The sequence below is a fragment of the Chrysemys picta genome, chromosome 1 (genome assembly GCF_011386835.1).
Source record: "Chrysemys picta bellii isolate R12L10 chromosome 1, ASM1138683v2, whole genome shotgun sequence".
Lineage (NCBI taxonomy): Eukaryota > Metazoa > Chordata > Testudines > Emydidae > Chrysemys > Chrysemys picta.
This window is the reverse complement of record NC_088791.1, coordinates 49,949,780-49,971,454: the sequence shown is the minus strand read 5'-3', so window position 1 is coordinate 49,971,454 and position 21,675 is coordinate 49,949,780. Positions and strand designations below refer to the sequence as shown.

The window sequence follows — 21,675 nt, the reverse complement described above, 5'->3', positions numbered from 1 at the left end:
TTAACATATGATATTTCTATTACTATAACCTACTGTAGTATGTACCTTCATACTGTTGACACATATTCACTGTATCTCCAGTTTCTTCTTTGTGGGTGCTACTGCCTGGCCCTGTATCCTCTCTTCTATATTTGCATATATGACTATAGCCTTCTGGTTAAGTTCCACCTCTCTTACATCCGTGTATTTCTGTTGACTCCAGTCGGGTTGCACAGATCTATCAGAAAGGAAAAATTAGGGCTTGTCTACACTGGCAAGTTTCTGCACAGTAAAGCATCTTTTTGCGCTCAAACTGCAGACGTGTACACACCGCCAAGCCACTTTGTACGCAGAAACTCCTCAGTTGCAGCGCTGCAAAAAACTCACCTCAATAAGAGTCATAAGGTTATTTTCACAGAGGCTCCAGCGAGCTATTGCTGATGTAGACACTAGATTGCTTTCTGCGCTGTAATTGGCCTCCGGAGCTGTCCCATAATGCCTCAAGTGACCGCTCTGCTCATTGTTTTGAACTCAGCCGCCCTGGAGACATGCGCCCCTCCCCTTTCAAAGCACCGTTTCTGATTCCGTGCTATGTTGGTACACAAAGCAAGCCATTAATGTGGAATGCTCGTGTTGTTGAACATAGAGGCAGGTAGGGGTAGGGTGTGTGTGTGTGTGTGTGTGTGTGTGTGTGTGTGTGAGAGAGAGAGAGAGAGAGAGTGCTGTGCGTAGAGCCCAGGGAGAGAGGCGGGGGCTGATGTCAGGGTTTCCTCCTCCCCCTGCCTCAGGACTGGTTGCTTCCTGCCGCTCTCTGAACTTACAATACAGCATGCTGACACACTCTCTGTCCCCCAAAACACAGTCTCTCTCCCCACCTACACACACACACACACACACACACACACACACACACACACACTCTGTCAGACATTCTCACTCCCCCACCACCACTTCAGTTGAAAAGTGGCAATGTAGTAGGATGTCTGTGGAACACTGAATTGGGAAACTTGCATCCTGTGACGCTGTGCCTGCCCCATGAGGCATTGCAAACCTTTCCCAAAGCACCCTGCAGCCAGTTGCACAGTGGGATGGCTACCACAATGCACGGCTGTCTTTGCTGTTGCAAGAGCTGCTAATGTGGATGCGCTCCAGCGTGACAAGGAGCACAGTGTAGACATGCAACAGTGGTTTAATTCCAACGTTTTAATAAAAGTGGTATAACTTGTGGCGCAGAAACTTGCCAGTGTAGACATACCCTTAGTCCTGAATGTAGAATCAAAGTAAAATTAGTCCTGCCAAAAGATCAAAGTTATTCTAAAGTCAGGGACATGTGAGGCTGGAGGTGAAATTCAAATTGTTGGTTTACAGCTGATACTAGGAGTTTTAGGCATTTTTGGTTCTTTTGAGTGAACTACAAAGAGTATGGATTTGGGAATTCTGATGTAACTAACAAGTTAAGTTCTCATTTGTAAATCAGTTGTCTTATATCAGAACAGATTGGAGCATTTGTTATCAAATCAGTCTGATTTCTATAGTTATGTATATTTCTGAAATGAGCTATTTATACCTGTATCAGCCAAATTCTATTCCATTACACTTTTGGGGCTGAACAGTTGTAAATGAGCAGAATTTGACCAGTAGGTAGGTATGACTACCATAATTTGAGCTCATTCCCAAAAGTGTGTATATGTCTTGGGGAATGCCTTTTCCTTTTATACATACATAACATAAGAACATAAGAATGGCCATACTGGGTCAGACCAAAGGTCCATACAGCCCAGTATCCTGTCTACGGACAGTGGCCAATGCCAGGTTAAAATGAACATAACTTTTAAAAATGTTCTTACTTATTGCATTATTCTTTGTGTATGTTTTACAAATAGGATGTGATGTTTTGAGTATGCTTCAGGGTTCACTAGTTTGTATAATGTTTTATTTTCTGCAGCAAAAGCATGTCAAGGTGATCTCTGTGGGTGGTTAATATTTCTGGAGTTTATTCTTCAACCATGAAATTATGCAAAACTGGCACGCTTGGTGATGTGATATCTATTTTTATATAATTATAATATAAAATTGGTGGAAGAAAGAACCAGTGTACTATTTACTGTTCATTCAAATTGGGTTTGTTTAATCTGGAAAAGAGAAGACCGAGAGGGCACATAACAGTTTTCAAGTACATAAAAGGTTCTTAAAAGGAAAAGAGAGAAACCTTGTTCTCCTTAACCTCTGAGGATAGGACAAGAAGCAGTGGGCTTAAATTGCAGCAAGGGTGGTTTAGGTGGGACATTAGGAAAAACTTCCTAACTGTCAGGGTGGTTAAGCACTGGAACAAATTGCCTAGGAAGGTTGTGGAATCTCCATCACTGGAGATTTTTAAGAGCAAGTTAGACAAACACCTGTCAGGGATGGTCTAGATAATACTTAGTCCTGTCATGAATGCAGGCGACTGGACTAGATGACCTCTTGAGGTCCCTTCCGGTTCTATAATTCCATGATTCTTGGGTGTGAAAGTGATGGTGGTGTTGGCAGGAGTAATTAACTTATCACTCCCATTTTGTGCCCATTGATTATGCCTATGAGAAATTGGTATGATAGCTTAGGTTCTAATTGCCAGTGGCAGCACCGTGTAATGTAATGTTTTTTTAAATGTATTAATTAAAGACACAGTAAAACCTTGCTATATGTGAAAAGGTTAACAAAGCAAATCAAAATGACTGGAATAGTCAAGGGCAAGTAATACCATTCATTAGAAAATAGGCATTTAAAAAAAATGCCAGGACAATCCGCAAAATAAAATGTATAAAGCATAGTCACACACAAAAGAGGTGGAAGAGTCAATGCCAATTTGTGTAAAACATAATTGAGGAAAGTTTTTAAAAAGGAATATTATAGTAGGCAAGGGCAATTTTATAAACTACATATTGAAAGCAAAACTAATATACTGAGAAAATAATTGTAACTAATAAGTCATATGTCTACTATCATACTGATTGCTCTCTTTGTATATTGTATCCTTTCTCCTAACCTTTGTCTGTTTTTGTCTTTTTTAAAAAGCTATGGCTTCCTATGTATTTATGCAGGATCTAGCACAATGAGACCTCAATCCCAGTTGGGGCCTATGGTTGCTTCCCTACTGCAAATTAAAAGTAAATAATAATAACCTTGTTCAAATGCTAGTGTGGGTGACTAACATAAGGTTAGAATAAAAATGGACATCCAGGTTCCTAAAGAGATGAATGGACACTTGAGATTAAATTAGTGCCTGGAATAGAATCTTGGCCATTGGGATTAAGCAGAAAAAATGCATCCTTACCTGGTTTCAATGGCAGAGATTTTGGACATATCAAACATGAAATATGTGCTAGACACCAGTAGGTGTGGTATCTTATGTTATCTGCAGCACATAGTTACAGGTTTTGCAAATATATTACTTGATTGCACTGAGAGTCATCTAGGGTTGCCACATTTCTAACTCCTGGTAACCGGACCCCCGAGGCCCTACCCCCTGCTCCTCAAGGCCCTGCCCCCATTGTTTGCTCCTCTTTACCCTTTCCCCCTGTTGCTTGCTGGATTGTCTTCACCTCTCTCCCCCTACCCATCTGGGCTCCCTGTGCAGTGCTGGGACCGGAGCTACTGCAGTCTGACAAGGAGCTACCTGCAGGTAGGAGGTGACCCCGACTGAGCAGGAGCTGGTGCAGGTAAATGACCTGGTGCCTGCCCCCCCACTTTTGTCCCACGGTAACCAGGCTTTTGGTGTCTGATCAATATATCTGACCAGACACTGCCAGATCCCCTTTTTGATCGGACTTTCTGGTCAAAAACCGGGCACCTGGCAACTCTAAATTTTACCCAGACACAGAAGCCAAAAACTGAACTGTCTGGGTAAAACTCAGACAAGTGGCAACCCTAGCATCATCAGCTCAGAAATGGTCCTCTAAGTTTGAGAACTATGAGGAGACTCATAACCAGGCAGCAGGTCCTGTTTCAGAAGTTCTTGTGTGTCTACATTTCTAATTATGTCTAGGAAGAAAATTGGTTTCACAATCAGATCATGGTAAGAGTTTAATAATTTTATTTAATCACTCTCACTCACTCATGCCCGTCACCCCAATCGGGGTATGAGCCGCCAACCACAGATCTCCAGAGTCCTCTATCCTGGGCCATTTGCTCTAGCTGGTTCCAGGTATAGCCCATTTTTATGCTATCAGCCTGAAGGTCACATCGCCAGGTGTTTCTTGGACGGCCTCTTTTCCGCTTGCCTTGGGGGTTCCACCGCAATGCCTGTCTAGTGATGTTGGTTGGCTGCTTGCGTAGTGTGTGTCCTATCCAGCCCCACCTTCTCCTTCTAATTTCTTCCTCTGCTGGAAGTTGACGGGTCCTCTCCAAGAGGTAGATGTTGCTGATGGTGTCTGGCCAGCGGATCTGGAGAATCCTTCTAAGGCAACTATTTATGAAGGTCTGGATCTTCCTGGTGGTTGTTTTAGTTATCCTCCAGGTTTCGGCTCCATACAATAAGACAACATGAAGCATACTCCCTGTGTGTGGGGTGCGTCGCTCTCTTCATGTCCGGAATACAGCAACAGCTCTCCTGTCAACAATCGTCTCTGTCCAGCTTGCGTCCATCTTGTCTCGCTAATGCCTAGTAGGGTCAGGTTGTTGCTCCTCATCTCTGCTGCGACCTGCACCGTCTTTCTTGACTCATACATGGTCCTCATGTTCCATGTACCGATTGCAATCCTCCTAGTTGCAAGAAGGGTAATCGGCTTAGTGGCTTCCTCACGACTTTCACCACCCAGCGTCATGCATCTTCGAGTTGAAGGCCCTTCTTTTTCCAGGCTAAAAGTCTCTGTTATCTCTATTGTTGGCGTTTCTGTAGCAAGTTAATTTTTTTACGGGGTGGAGTTGCTAGCCCCACGCCCAAACCTCCTCCTTTATCCTGACTTGGGACAGGCAGATGGCCCCAAAGGACCTCTCTGGTGGAGTTTTTATTTAATACCCATCACATTTATCATTCTGTACATGCACATCCAGTACAGAGTTGGAAAATATCAGTCTGCCTGTATTGATGATTTGTGGTGTCAGGATAATTAGGATACAAATATTGTATGGAATGTCTCGCAGAGGATGTGTATTTGGTGCTTTATTTTGAGGGATAAAGAGCAGTTAAATATGCTACTATACAGAAGCTGCCTGGTCTGAGATAGGTAAAGATTGGAGACAGCTTGCAGCTTTTGAAGCATTGAGTTGCTGCTGGCAAATGTAGCAGAAAGGGTGCTGAAAAGATTTCTCGTGTCCTTGTACAAGCAAGTTTGATTCCACACCTCCAGCTTTAACTTGTAGTTTTGGCTTACCAACATCACCTACCTTTTATTTCATGTGCAATCTCTTTTTTTTTGTTGTTGTTCTCCGTTTCCAGTCCCCATTAAGTGTCTTCACTTTTTTCAAAAGCCTAGTTTCTGGCTTTTGGTTCTTTTGGGGAGACTGAATGCATGGGTGCTGCTATCTATAGGGCAGTAATAGAAATCTTCCAACCTCATGGCAGAATACTTCTCCTGGAACGAGACTGAAGAGGAAAAAAAATCTTGCATTGAAACACAATTTGCTACATATCTACTCAGAAGCAGGAAAAAAGGATGTATAGTCCATTATTGCCACTGGCCTACAAAAGTTTTTTCAGTTTCTTAACTTCAACTTTAGAGTTTTTCCTTTCCATCTAAGCACTTAAACAGAACACTGTGGCACAAGCTGAGAATAAAAATATGAAAAGTGAAATGAATACGTTTCCTGATAATGTTGTTTGTCATCTTAGACCTTAGAAATTTTGCCCTGGGGAAAGGAAAAGCTTCATAAAGGAGGTATCTAACTTATTTAAGTATACTGAAAGAAGTATTTTTAACTACTGGGCAAAACCGCAAAACTGTATTTTCACATTATATGGTAGTTAGTATGAGTGAATTACAGTCAAACAATGTAAGTCACCATATGACAGTACTTTTGATCCTCTTCACATATATTATGGAGGTGATCTAGCAGTTCCATAGTTAAGCTTGCATTGAGATTAGCTTTTCAAAAGAGAAATCAAATTTTTTCATAATTTTTTGGGTCAAAGATTGACTGACTTTAACAAATGAGACCTTTTTTGAAATTTTGTCTCTGCAAGTCAGTCTATGGTCAGCAAAGACTGTATGACCTACCTGGAATGTGACAACTCAAAGGTGGGTATATCAATAAGAGGTGCATGTTTGCTGAGTGATTGTGAGGAACAGGAAATGACATGAGGCCCTGGTATGGTGTATGTATAAGGTAACTGTGAGAGAGAATACATGGATGAGATATGGAATCTGATGGTAGAGAAGTAATTTATAGCGTCAGGGACAGCGAGAGGATAAGATACAAAATCAAGGAGAAGAAGAACTCAGTATTTTGGATAAGGTTGAGATAAGCGCCCATACTTCGGGAGGTTTATCTGAACAGATTTAGCTGTTGCTATAATTGCTTACTAGTGAAGACCCCTGCAAAAACAGAGTGCGAAATCTGCTAGATGTGGCCAGTTTGTTTTTGTGCTTGGGAAGCTGTGAGAGTATGCAGAGTTAGGGTTATTCAAAAGCACAACTTCCCTTGCAATTTAATGGCTTCTTTTGTATTTAATAGATTTCTTTGACTCCTAGAAAGTATCTTACAGAATGTTTTGAATATTAGATTTTAAAGTCCAAACCTTGCTTGCCTGAGTCAGGCAAATAGCCTTATTATAGTCAACAGAGTCACCAAGACTCTTTGCCTGAGTCAGGCAAGCCGGCTTTGACCCTAATTATTTATTACTTTTTCATTGGCAAATGCCATGAATAAAGGAATGTGAGCGTGTGGCATACCTGGATAAACAGCAAAAATCCAGATTCTGGAGTCTGCAAAATGCTCCATAAAGCACAGGATTTTCAAAAGTGCTCAGCACTCAGCTAACTCTGTTTCCATTAAAATCAATAGGATTTTTTACCATTGGCTTCATGGAGAGCAGAGTTAGGCCAATGCTGAGCTCTCTTGAAAATCTCACCCTTAATATAATTTGATAGAAACTCTGTTAATAACTCTCCAGCTGCCCTCTGTGCTATATCTGACAGCTTTTAATATAAGGACAGCAGCAGTACACAACATAGCTGTTTTGTATTTCATTGGAAAGCTTGGCTAGTTTTACATCAAGGACAGCAGGAGCTGGTGTTAGATAAAGCTCTTAGGCGCTGAATCCAACTGCTGCCCTATGCGGCCTTTGCCTGCAGCTGCCAGCAGAAACTTCCCCCAAGGCCCTTGTTGCACCAGAGACCAAGGCAACAGGGGATGGATTTAAATAAATGCTTCATAACATCAGCAGCCCCATGACATGAGCATAACTTTAATCTTCTTGCTTTTACCTGTGACATCGGCACATTGCTGCTTGCCCTTCTCACCCTCTTTATCTCTTCCTTTTTCCATTTTCTTGTAACCCCCATTTATTCCTCTTTCCCCTCCATTATTTGTTGGTCCTCCTTCCCTCCTGCTTTTTTGTTCTCATCCTTCCTTCCTTCCTAATTCCAATATTCCCACTGTCACTGAACTTAACTCACCTGCATCTCTTCGTTTTTCTTTTTGTCTTAGCTGCTGGTGACACCTATCTAAAACCTGGCCTCCACTGCTTACTTTCTTTCTCCTCTTCTCTCCTTTTTGTCCTCTACATGCTCCCTCCATTACCATTTCTTATGCGCTGTTCTCTCTAATCTTAATCAGAGAACTTTCCCAGTTCTAATAATAACCCATTGAAAATTGGGAACAGAGATTTGTTTCTTGCGTAACATTTTCACTCCATACATGTCTGGTGGTTTGGTAGTACAGTTTGAAATTAATTTGCTGTAATGTAATCCCTTTTTAGAGATCTTCCCACTATTGTGGCAATGTTTATTAGTTTTATATTTTGTTCTCTGTTTGGAGCCAGGTATGGGGGAATAGTTTTGAGATGCATGTAATCACCTTTTGTAATGTCTTCACTCATTTTTAAACTGTGTATTTATAACTGTGTATTATGCTGTTGTATAATTATTATTAATATAGCAAAGAGCTTTGAAACATGTTGTTTTGGGGAGTTTGGATCAGAAACATTTATAGCATCATAAGTATTCCATAGGATATCAGTGAAGTACCTAGCGCTCTGCTGAGGCTGTATAAGTAGTAAGTAAATAATTTCTAGCAATATTTACAGTATAGTATTTATTGTTGGATTCAGATAAAGAACAACGTTATGGCATTTGTTTCTCTTACCATTTGGTCTTGGGGGAGAAAAAAAGTATAAACATCTGCAAAAGTAATTTGTAGTTGGTTGAGAGGTTGGGTGGGGAGACAGCTGTTTTTTAGCTCTGCCGTCATCAGTAAGTGCCACTCCATTGAATGTGAGATGCTATAGAGAATTTCAGAGAACAAGGAGATTTGACTACTAGCCAAAAAAAAAAAAAAGCATAAACAAAATAGTTCAAAGATATCATCATGTTACCATAGTGATATGAACATTTTGGTTGCTGTGATTTAAAAAAAAAAACTCTCTAAGTCTCCTACAAGGAGCAACTTTTGCTCATGGCACACTGAGATCTGGAAACTAAAAGATTAATTCATTAAAAAATATATCTTACAAGATGAATTTCCTGTGAAACTTATATGTGAGTCTATGTGCATTTGATATGCCTGATTTGAAGGGGAAAAAAATCCTGTTCTACATGTGTGCATTGTGGACTGTGGCTAAGCGCTTAAACAGGCATTCAGATGCATTAGACAAACAAGGAAACTGAATATGGACAGTGGGAAAATATTCATTTCCCCCCATGTTTTAAATAACTATTCGTGTGAGTCCCAATCTGGTGGCCATTGAAGTCTATGTAAAGACTCCACTTCAGTGGTCATTGGATCAGGCCCATGTTCCTGGGTAGACTTTTCCTGGGATGATATTCATTAAGTTTTAAGAAGTTCTAATTTAGCTGTGCTGCAACAGGCAAAGCGAGTGATGTCATTGGAGAGAGCTGTTCATGTTATATACTTTTGCTGATGAAACTTTTACTACTATGCTACTTTCGCCATATATTGTTCAGTCATCCCTCTTTTTTTAATAAATGTTAATATTTGGAAAGCAAAAATGTGTAGCTTAGCCTATAAATATTTTACTGTATTTATTTTTATACTGAATTTGTACAGTGCCCTGAGGTGTTTGCATGAAGGCCATTTCATTCAAATAAATTTGATTGATTGATAGAAGAAAGTCACAAAATGAGCATAAGAAATAGGAAAATGTCTGTATCCTGGAAAATTTATGGCCTTTAAAGTGTAAAAGCTCCACACATTCCCATTATATTTTGATTTGTGAATTTCTTATGGAAGATGGTCTGTATTTCATGGATACCATGTTCATCTTATTGTGATGGAGGTTGCTATGGGAATTGCTTTACTCATTTATTATGCGAGTTAATGCAGAAATGAGAATCTGCATAAATGGCTAGATTAACTTGTGCCCCTCATTTTGTTCAGAAGTTATTTCTTTTTATCTGTTAAATAGGCTAAATTCATTCCTGCCGAATGTTTCTTTATGAATAACTAGTTTTTGTTGTTTTTTTGAAACCAAAAATGCATGTTTTTTTCTCTCTGCTTTGTCTTCTATTGTTGGAGCTACATCGGTAGGATTTTTGTTGGGAAGGGTGGTGGTGTGAAGACTCATTACTACAAACAGTGTGGGATTATGGGAAAGTTTGATTAAAACTTAAAGAAGTCCCCACCTTTGTATTGACCCTAAAATCACAATTAATCAATCTTTACATATTGGACAATGTCAAATGGAGTGCAAGTCTTGAATTATTGTATGAGATACTTCCTCCTCAAATTTATATAGGTAATGGTTGGAACTTCATACAGTCTAGTTGGAAAGGCAACAGACATATTTGGATTATGACGCATATGTCACCAGCTTTTGGTTCCAGGTGTGTACAGCACCTAGCACAATGGGGTCCTGCTCCATGACGGGGGCTCTTAGCCACTGCAGTAATACAAATAATAATAATGATAATAATAATAATTGTCTAAGGTTCTTATTCTAAGGGCTACATTCAAACAGAAACTCACCCTCATTGAATCCAACTAAGGGAAAAGTAGCTGTAGAACAGTCAGTCACTACATCCACATGGAAATAATAAAAATAATATAGCTGCTCTTACGCATGTACACTTGGAAAAGAATAAATTACTCATTCAGGTTTTCTTCTTCATAAAAGATTGTGTAATTAGGTATGTATATATACTACAAATGTGTTTTTTTTTTATATCTGATTTTGGTGTTGCAAGTGATTTGTGTAGAAAACCAGTAGAACTGGATTTATACTGTATCATTTTTTGAATGGTTTTATAATGCTCTTGCATAGCATTTTGGTTTCACAACACACAGGTGGTAGTCTGAAAGTGTTGGAAGTCTCTCTGATTGTAGTTATCCTTAGGGCTCATACTACCAAAAAGAAAGAGAATGACTTTCTTGACTATATGTGTAGATTACAGATGCTAAATCTTAATATAAATATGCACAAAATTGCATCTGTATTTCTTATCTGTGTCAATCGCAACTCAAGTCCTCACTTTGTCAAACAGACACACTGAGAAATCCTCACCCAAATCGCTAGCAGATTAATAAAAGTGGCCTATACTGTCTTCCTTGATATACAGGTATGTGCATATTAGGCTGGCTGTTTACATTTCACGGGAGCAAAGGATAACTTATGAAAAATATATGACAAAGCTTATTTTGAGGGGGTAATACCCCACAATGTTTTTGTTGTTACTGAATCAGATCTTTGTATCACAATGTATGATCCTTTGCTGACTGTTTGTTTGAAAATATACCATTTATCTCATTTGAATAACTACATACACACTGTGTTTTCTCTCTCCCTCCCTCCCTCTCACAAAGGCATGCACTCTCCTGCACATCTGGACATTCTCTCACAAAATCATTTAAAACCTGTTCTCACGGACACCAGAGAATCACCCCATGCTGTCATTAACTCAGTCCTCCTGATTCAGCCCCCCGACTCAGTCACACTTTCTCCTCCATTCATCATCCATGTGTCCACTTGCCACTCTGTTTACTCACTCCAAAATCAGTCACCAGTCCATTCCCCAACTCCAACTCATCAGTTCTTCCAGCCCAAACTCATCAGCTTTCTTTTCTTCCTTTCCCTATAATAGTAGAGTGATAGTAAAAAGAATGAACATGTCATAGACCAGAATAGCATACCCCTGTCACATGGTAGGGGTCAGAATCCACTATCAGTGCTAATATTGCATCTTTTTTGTTGACAATAATCAAATGAGAATAAATCAAAATAACAATAGCAAATTAATATAGTCAACAATTCAGATTCATAGATCCCAAGACAAGAAGGAGCCATTGTGATAATTTAGTCAGACCTGCTATATAACACAGGCTACAGAACTTTCCCAAAATAATTCCTCAACCATATATTTTAGAAAAACATGCAACATTGATTTAAACATTGCCAGTGATGTAGAATCCATTATAACTTCAGGTAAATTGTTCCAATGGTTAATTACCCTCACTGTTAAAAATCTATGCCTTTTTTCCAGACTGAATTTGTTGAGCTTCTACTTCCAGCCATTGGCTGATGTTATACCTTTCTCTGCTAGACTGAAGAGCCCATTATTAAATATTTGTTCTCCATGTAGGTACTTATGGACTGTAATCAAGTCACCCCTTAACATGTTTGTTAAGCTAAATAGATTGAACTCCTTGAATCTATTACTATAAGACATGTTTTCTAATCTTTTAATCATTCTTGAGGCTCTTCTCTGAACCCTCTTCAATTTATCAACATCTTTCTTGAATTGTGGACATGAGAACTGCACACTGTATTTCAGCAGCGGTCACACCAGTGCGAAATACCGAAGTAAAATAATCTCTCTGCTTCTACTTGAAATTCCCCTGTTTATGCATCCAAGGATTGCAATAATCCTTTTGGCCACGGCATCACACTAGGAGCACGTTCTGCTGATTATCCACCATTACCCCCAAATCTTTTTCAGAGTCACTGCTTCCCAAGATAGAGTTCCCCATCCTATAAGTTTTGCCTACGTTCTTTGTTCCCAGATGTATACATTTACATTCAGCTGTATTAAAATGTGTATTGTTTGCTTGAACCCAGTTTACCAGGTACTCTAGATCATTCTGAATCAGTAACCTGTCCTCTTCATTATTTACCACTCTCCCAATTTGTGTGTCATCTGCAAACTTTATCAGTGATTTATGTTTTCTTGCAGGTCATTGATAACAATTTTAAATAACATAGGGCCAAGAACAGATCCATGTAGGACCCCGCTAGAAACAGTTAACAGTTACATTTTCAGGCCTATCAGTTAAACGTTTTTTAATCCATTTAATATGTGGTATGTTAATGATATAGCTACTATAATCTCATTCTTAGATCCGGGAGACTGGTTCATCACCCTCAACCTCCAGGATGCCTCCTTTCATGTTGCTATCCACCCATCCCTCAGCATTTCCTCCATTTTACCGTTGACTCAGAACACTACCAGCACTGAGTCCTTCCTTTTGGGCTCTTCACAGCTCTGAGAGTCTTTATGAAGCTTCTTTCAGCAGTAGCAGCTCATTTAAATTAATGGGACATAGCAGTATTCTCATATTCTGGACCATTGTCTTTTCAGAGGTCGATCAGCTCTAGAGGTCCAGTTGGCAACCTCCAAGGCTCTAGCTCTGTTTCAGTCTCTGGGCTTTCAATCAGAAGAAGTCTACATGGACCCCAGTCTAAAGAATAGACTTTGTCTGAGCCATTCTAGACTCCCTAAGTGCTAGAGCCTATCTCCCCAAAGAGAGATTCTCCATTCTGTGAGATACAACACATCCTGCAAAAAAGTGCAAGGGCCTTCCTACAACTCTTGGGCCACATGGAGGCTGTGTTCATCATGCCCATGCAAGACTTCATCTCGCGTGTCTTCACATATTGCTAAGGACTGCATACACTCCAAAGAGACACCATCTCTTCAAATGCATCACAGTACCTCAGAAAGTTCTGGACTCTTTCAGGGGGTAGAAGGACCCACTGAAGGGCTGCAAGGGCTTCCCTCCCCCCCGAAAGATCCTCACAACAGGCACTTCTCTTTTGGTATGGAGGGGCTCACCTCCAAGGGGCTGCAGCTCCGGGCAGCTGGTCTGCATAAGAGGTCATGCTCCATATCAGCATCATAGAACTGAGAACAGTTTGATATGATTGCCATCACTTCCTTCACCTTTACCATCAGGTAATGCTGGACAACAGAGTAGCAATGTATTATATCAACAGACAGGGCAGAGCAAGATCCCAGTCCTTATGCACAGCGTCACTAAAGCTGTGCAACTGGTGAATTTCCCATCAGATACAACTCTCAGCAGTTTATCATCTAGGATTCCAGAATACAATTGCAGACTCCCTGAACATAAACTTCCATCAGGACCACAAATAGGAGTTCATTGAGTCTGTTTTCTACAGCATCTACAAAGCCAGGGGTTTCCCAGAAGCAGATCTCTTTGCTACCCCAAATAACATGAAATGTCACCTTTTCTGCTCCAAGGGAGGATACAGCTGCAACTCATCGGGAGATGCCCTGATAATAGTGTGGCCCCATACCCAAAATTACAGGCTTACCCGCCTCTACCTGTGATTCTCAAGACTTTCCTCAAATTGGAACAGGAAAGATTAAGGATTATCCTCATAGCACAATCCTGGCCAAAGAAAGTGGTACTTGAACCTCCTTCACCTCTCTGTGGCAGCGCCTCTCCACCTTCCTCTCAGGAAGGATCTCCTATCACAGAACAACTGGGACCCTGATCTGGCCCACCCCCTCCTCCTTGAACCTGAGAGCATGGTTCCTAGATGGTTTTGGAGCATGGAGCTAACCTCTTTGGATAAGGTTCAGTCAGTTCTCTTTGTCTAGCAGGAAACCTAGCACTCACAAAACTTACCTTCAACGTAGAAATGCTTCCATTCCAGGTGATTTTCTTCATTCTTCTCAAGCATCATAAGTTCTGTTCTCCAAAATCCCAGACTGCATGTTAGAATGAAAGATACAAGGTCTATCAATGAGCTCAATCAGAGTACATTTGGCTGCTATTACAGCCTTCTGCTCACCCATCGAAGGCGTCTCAGTTTTTGCCCACCCCACTATGGCCAAATTCCTTAAGGACTTACACAATTAATTTCCCCCTGTATAGAACTTGGCCTCCCAGTGGGACCTTAATTTGATTCCCACGCCCTGAGGAAACTTCTGTTTGAACCAATGGCTGCCTAGTTCTCTTCTCTCCCTCAAGACTTAATTGCTTATAGCTATCACTTCAGCTATAGATGGATGGGAGAGCTTGGTACGCTCATAGCAGACCTGATGTACTGCCTTCTATAGAGATAAGGTTACAATGCATCCCCTTGGTTCCTCCGTAAGGTCTCTTCAGAATGCCATATTAATCAAGAGATCCATCTTCCAGTGGTCTACTCAAAGCCTCATGTCTCCAGAGAGGAAAACAGTCTATGCACACTAGGTGTCAGAAGGGCTCTCACCCTCTACTTTGACCTTCAGGACTAAGACCTTCAGGGCTTTTCCTAGATTGTTTGTATCATTTGCAGAGAGGATGAAGGGACAATCTACTCAAAGACTGTCAAAGTGGTTTTCCAGTTGCATTTTAACCTATTATGAATCCTCTGGGATGCAGCCCACTCATAGAGTGACAGCACACTCTACTAGAGCTCAGTCCAGATCTATACCTCTACTGAAAGACATTCCCATAACAGAAATCTGTAGGACTGAAACTTAATCTTCCATTCACACTTTTGCTTTATGTCATCTTTCCTGCTTGCAAAGATAATACTACCTTTGGTGATGCAGTCCTCCAAACCATCATGGACTTGTCTCCTCAGCATCCACCTTGTTGTTGAGTTACTGCTCGGAAGTGTATTGGGGACAAAACATCCCAAATATCCCAAGGAATTGAAGTTACTGTAACATAAGTAACTTCTCCTTACTGCCTGTACCGCCTTTGCTGCATCCCTTCTAATGACTGCTTAAGGGCTAATCTTTTCACGTGCCAAAGTGGGGGGAATCAGTTGCAGTCCCTTCCAAAGAACCCACAGAAAAGAGAGATGCTGTGGCTGATGTTTACCGAACACTAGTGATAGTTCTTTGCATCTATGTTACTGTGCTCTTTTTATGGGAGTTTAAAAAACACAAAAGATGTCTGGGACTTATTTGTTGTAAAGAGTCTGTTTTAGTCTCAAACACACACACACAGAGTATTGTAGAAGGTCACTAAGCCCTAGCATGAGAGTCATAAGAGAATTCATATACAAGTGGAGAGGGGGATTTTGTGTGTATTGCCTACAATAAAGTATGCATTTGCAGAAAATGACATCCATGCATGAAGTTAAAGTAAGGTATGATATGTTTGAATGTTGGCTAAATTAGTCAAAAGATTTACATGAACATATTACTCTAGCCTACAGGCAAGATTAGTGTCAGTGTGGGTTATCTATCACGTATGTACCTGCCATGCAAGTTAGGGGCTGGTTTAACATGCACACCCAACTATTCAGACAATTTTGTTTTGTTTGCTCTGAACCTGTCATTTATTTGTACTGTTCTACTGTTTTCTCCAGTGACCCATGTCTTATTCATCTTTAGGAAATATAGCTTGAAAAATAATGATATATAAAATGCATATCAGAGACAAAGATTAATCAAATTTTATGTGAGTGGGACATACACTAAATTGCTGATGATTGGTCTTTCCGTCCTCGGCCTTTAAAATATTTCTACTAGCAGAGAGACCCCCGAGATATGAAATATTAATATTTGACTAGTGTTCTATAATTGGTACCATTTATACTAAACCTGAATATTTCCATGACTGAACTTCTCTTTATTTAAATGGAGAAATTTTGGTCAAAAATTATTTCAAATGCATGAAAATCTGAAATTGTTTTTGAGGGCCTTAAAATATAAGCAGCAAAAATGTGTGTACAGCACTATCAAAATAGATCATATGCATCAGATGTTACTTCACATTACTGATTGTTTAAAATTCAGGTCCACTGATATAGTGACAAAATACAACCTTCAGCTGTATAAAAGATATTACCTTACCCACCTTGTCTCTCTAGTATCCTGGGTCCAACACGGCTACAACAACACTGCAAACAACCTTCAGCTGTCTGAGTGGTAATATAAAATAGCACATAAAAATTGGCTAATGAGATCACCTAAGTACTGAGGCCTTTTCATGGGCTCATTTCACTTTGACATGATTATAAAACATAACTATTAATTTATTTTGCATGTTCTTGTTAATTATAATGGCATCCAGTAGTGCTGCTGCAGTTAAGGCTCTCTGTGTTTTTTTCTATTGTGGGGATTGTCTTACTCAAGAGGTAGAACTGAGTTTCAGTAAGGAAAATAATATTTTCTTGTGTTTTCTTTTTTGTTTTAAATTTTTATAATTTAAAATTTGCTTTCTTTTTTAAACTATATTTTATAATATAGATTAATGCCTTGAAAATGTAACTTACAACAGCAGATACTGTGCATGTTAAAAATGACGTGTTTCTATCACTGATTTAGTGCATATGGCACATTACATGAGTATTGTACAATGTATTGGACTGTGTATTGGACAATATATTTTTAATAAAGTACAAATATGTATTAACATAATAGAAGTTATGACTTGATCCAAAGGGCTACCTTGCGTTATATTTTAAAAATTGTTGATTGAAGACATTCAACAGAATGGAGGGTTCATACATTAGAAGGCTTCTGAAAGAGATACAAAGTTAGTGATCCAGATCCTCAGCTGATGTGAATCAGCCCCACTTCATTGAAGCCAATGAAGCTCGATTAAGAACATAAGAACATAAGAACGGCCGTACCGGGTCAGACCAAAGGTCCATCTAGCCCAGTATCCTGTCTACTGACAGTGGCCAATGCCAGGTGCCCCAGAGGGAGTGAACCTAACAGGCAATGATCAAGTGATCTCTCTCCTGCCTTCCATCTCCATCCTCTGACAGACAGAGGCTAGGGACACCATTCCTTACCCGTCCTGGCTAATAGCCATTAATGGACTTAACCACCATGAATTTATCCAGTTCTCTTTTAAACTCTGTTATAGTCCTAGCCTTCACAACCTTCTCAGGTAAGGAGTTCCACAAGTTGACTGTGCGCTGCATGAAGAAGAACTTCCTTGTATTTGTTTTAAACCTGCTGCCTATTAATTTCATTTGATGACCCCTAGTTCTTGTATTATGGGAATGAGTAAATAACTTTTCCTTATCCACTTTCTCCACATCACTCATGATTTTATATACCTCTATCATATCCCCCCTTAGTCTCTGCTTTTCCAAGCTGAAGAGTCCTAGCCTCTTTAATCTCTCCTCATATGGGACCCGTTCCAAACCCTTAATCATTTTAGTTGCCCTTTTCTGAACCTTTTCTAGTGCCAGTAGATTGATTTACTCCAGCTAAGGATCTTGCCCTATATACCTGTATGTCTCCTTAACAATAGTCGGAGTTTCAAATCATCTTGTGTAGTAGGGCTTGAGCCATGTTAGAATATGTTTTCAAACACATTTATAATGAAACATAGGGAAACATGGTTTGCATCCACACCTAAGACATTTGCAAACTTTGAGCCAGATTGAGAACCCTTTGTTGCCATGGGTAAGTAGTTACTTATGCAAATAGCCCCAGTGATATCAATCAGATTACTTGTTCACATATCCGCTCACCAGTGGGAGTGAGGATATGCAATCTGGCCCTTTATACAGCAAAAGAGCTCACCTTTGCTGACCGGACAGGAGAGTTCTTGAGGTAAAGAAGCAATTGCCCGCTGCTGCCCTTTAGTGAACTCTCCCAAACAAAGGAATGGAGCTGCTTCAGTGACTACTACTGGAATTCATTTGTGCGGGCACATGCCGAAATAATACCATAATGATTATGGGATAGAACACATGCATCTAATATTATTATTTTATTTTATTATAGCAACACCTAGACACTTTAACTAGGCACAGATCATATAACAGAAACAAAGAATTCTACCCTGAAGAATTTACAATCTAAGATCAGAGACAACAAACAGACAAGAGCACAGGCAACAATTCCTACAACAGATAGGCATCATATTTGTTCATTAAAGAGATGTTATATTGTTCCTAGATATTGGGATTTGGCTTTAATTTTGAATTATCTAATAGCTTCTGCAAAAACCCTAACAGTTAACATAATTGAGATCCAAATCCTGCCACTCTTGCTCATGTTGAATAGTATCTTATTCCACAAGAAGTTCTTTATTTTTTTTTAATGGGTCTACTCATGTAGCAATGTACTGCCCAATGTGAGTAAAGGTGTCAGAAGAGAGAAGCTATGTGAAACAAGCTGTTGGATCAGAGCTAAGTCTGTCTTTGCTATGTTGACAAACTTAACTGTTATACATCTTAGCTGATAAGGTTTATCGTCTGTATTTAACAAGAATTTAATTAGAATTCTGTTCTGATTTCTCTACTACCTCCAAGTATTGATTTATGCAGATTATTTTTCCTTCCCATGACACTATATATGTTTCTTAAAATTACCCAACTTTTTGTGGTCATAAGTGACAAGTAAAAGATGAATGGTACTCTGGGATCACTTACATTAATAGTTCTTACTCAAGTGAGTGGCTCTCAATTCTATAGATTTCAGTGGAACTGCTTACTTGCCTGGGGACAACTTGTGTGAAGAAAGGTTGCCATATTAGGCCTCTGTAACTTTATGCAAAAGTACTTTTAAATCATTGGCAGCTTTTTGTGAATTGCATTTGAAAGCTGTAAGGAGAATTCATATGGAAGTAGAGCCAAAATGAATTCCAACCCCTCAAAGAATGGAACAAATAATATCCTTATAAGTACTGGCAACTTCTAATAAGTAAACAATCAGATTAAGGATATACCTGCCACCTACTAAGGAATAGAATGTGCTGGCTCAATCAGAAGGAGGATACAATAGATTTGTTGCTTAACTGAAACTACTAGAATCATTCAGGTCCATGACTGTCATAGTTTTGAGTACACACACAAAAAGCTGATACCAAATGAGGCTTTGAAACAAAAACAAGAAACATTATGATTTTTACATCCTGATTTCAATATCTGGAAAAGCTGTAATAAAAAGTAATAAAATATTTTTAAATTAAGAACAGTTTTTATTGTTTTTCAGTTACAGTTTGTCAGGTTTTGAAATGGATGTGGGACCTATTTGTTTAAAAGAGTGTGAAGGTCTTTTAAAAAGATTTTTCAGATATTTTTATGATATCTATTGTAGTGATAGTACGGTCCTCAGGTCTTGGATGAGCACTTCTTACAGATGTAACTATAACAAATGCAAACTTAGCTTCTTCATTTTTAGTTTTTTGTCCCCTGCCCTTCTCCCCTGACCCCCTTTTTTTTAACTAGCCATAACTTATACTGGTAAGAGTCTCAGGAGCAAGCAGGCCAAGATTATGCTATATGTAGGCCAGATCTTCAGTTGATATAATGCAGCATAGCTCCATCGACTTCAAGGGAGTCACATCAGTTAAATCAGCTGAGGATCTGTGTGCTTTCCTTAGGGAATGATGTCTTCCTTCTTCACTTTACTCTGCTGTCCTCCTTCATCTGTTCCCTTGTAGAGTCTCCCAAATACTGCTCTGCCAGATCTTTCTCTCTACTCTTGGTGACAGGACCTTTTATATCTTGCTCCCCTGTTCCCAGCATGCCTTGTTGATATAGGCTGTACCCTCTAGACTCAGGTTACAGCTAGAGCTGAATCTTGATTCCCTTTACTGCCAAGTTATCCTATTACAAGGGGTGGTTTAAAAAATCCAGGTGAACGGAGCTTTCTTTTAAATGGAAGGAGAACAGTAAGTCTAAAGAACAGGAGTACTTGTGGCACCTTAGAGACTAACAAATACAGACTAACACGGCTGCTACTCTGAAACCTGTCAGTAAGTCTAAATCACCATTGACAATCAAGGATGGTGGAGCTTGATTTAGGAAGTTTCCTCCTTGTGGAAGCTCTGGTTAGTGATGTGCTCTGACTGTCCAGATATACTAGCATGTATGGGATAAGGTGCACAAGATAAGGTAGAGAGATTGGGCTTTTTACATGCTTTTAAAAACTGCTGTCAATATACTGACTAGAATGGAGTTACTCTTCGTGTATAGTGGTGTGAGGAGGGGAACCATGCCATTTAATCTGTACAGCCTTTGATACAATACTGTTTTATCAAACTGAAGAACAGAAAACAATACCCCCCATCACTTTCCTACCCAACCCTCTTACTAATCACCATATGGAAATCTGGAACTAGTTACGGAATGTGATAAAGTAAATCGGGGCATTTTGCTTATAATAAATAAATAAATATTAGCTACAAATAGTTTTCTTTTGTTTTATCAGGCCAGTGATGCTGGAATTGATCTCAGACACCACTCCAGTTCAAGGTTGAAATAAGGAAATCTTTTTAAGGCCTGGAAGAAGGAGGTGAGTACAGTTCAAGCACTGAAAATCTGTAAATGCTTGTAGCTTCCCCACCACCACCACCACCACCACTGTCCCTGGTTTACCAATCCTTGTTCAGCTGACCCTGTGCTGCTTACTATTATTCACAGAGATGTATTACTACTTTCAAGTAATACATCTCTGTAGAGTAGACTGTAGAGCAAGAAGAGTTGTAAAGTGTGGCAGTAAGGGAAGGATGGACTCCCTCTTTCCCACTCTTCATAACCCATTGCCCTCTCCTTTTTCTCATTTTTCAGCCTCTCCCACAAACCTCAGTTGCAAAATGTAAATCTTTCAGCAATTCATTTGGAAGATTGAAGAAGAGTTGAATGTGGTTAAGAGAAATTAAGAATCACTAATGATTTTTTGGCAGTAATAACCACAGTGATGCTTCAGTTATAAAAGCTGGCACATTTGTCCTATAGCTTTTGTGGAAGAAGCTGAAAAAGAAAATTATTCTTTCATATTTCTATGATATTTCTGTCAAGATGCAATATATTATTTTATATGAAATGCTTTGATTACACATGGCATTTACTATGAGTCCTTGTATAGCAACACTTGTGGAATTGTACAATTGGTTTAGTTTTGTTTTAAATAAAGAATGTTTAGAGTGCACTAAATCCCAACAAAATGATACATTCATAATTGAAGACAATTATTTTGTCTTTTAAAGTTTGATTGCATACTCTTGGGTATTGAGAGGTTAAAGTGGAGTTTCAGTGTCTGGCTTCATGACACCAGCTGCTTGAGCAACAAGATAATTAAACTGTCTTGGTCAGAAAAATCTTTTATACTAATATATATATTTTAAAACATTTTTAGTATGTGAATACAATGAATCCCTGTGCTTGGACACCACCGCTTTCTTGAAATACCTATGCCCTATATTCATTTGGGAACAGACACTACTCCTTGAACTCAAGGGCCATGAGTTCACATGTTCTGATTGCGAGATTTGTGTACTCTGTGTACTCCGTGTACTAGTGCTCTCAAGCTGCCTCAGACAAAGGGTCCAAAAGTTAGAGCACTAGCCTGGTGGCTTAGGAGACCCACATTCAATTCCATGGTTAGCTAT

At 39.5% G+C, this 21,675-nt stretch overlaps 1 protein-coding gene across 25 annotated transcripts in view; it reads left to right on the top strand.

Moving 5' to 3' along the window:
* The window catches only part of FOXP2 (forkhead box P2), a 584,095-nt gene that overhangs the window by 159,225 nt on the left and 403,195 nt on the right, over positions 1-21,675 (top strand). For 23 of the 25 annotated variants that reach the window (XR_010590215.1, XR_010590183.1, XR_010590211.1 and 20 more), the window contains one exon: positions 20,496-20,579. The exons of the other annotated variants lie outside the window; for them this stretch is intronic. The gene's annotated coding sequence lies outside the window, so the exon portion shown is untranslated. The remainder of the gene's footprint in view (positions 1-20,495; positions 20,580-21,675) is intronic. 25 annotated transcript variants of the gene reach the window in all.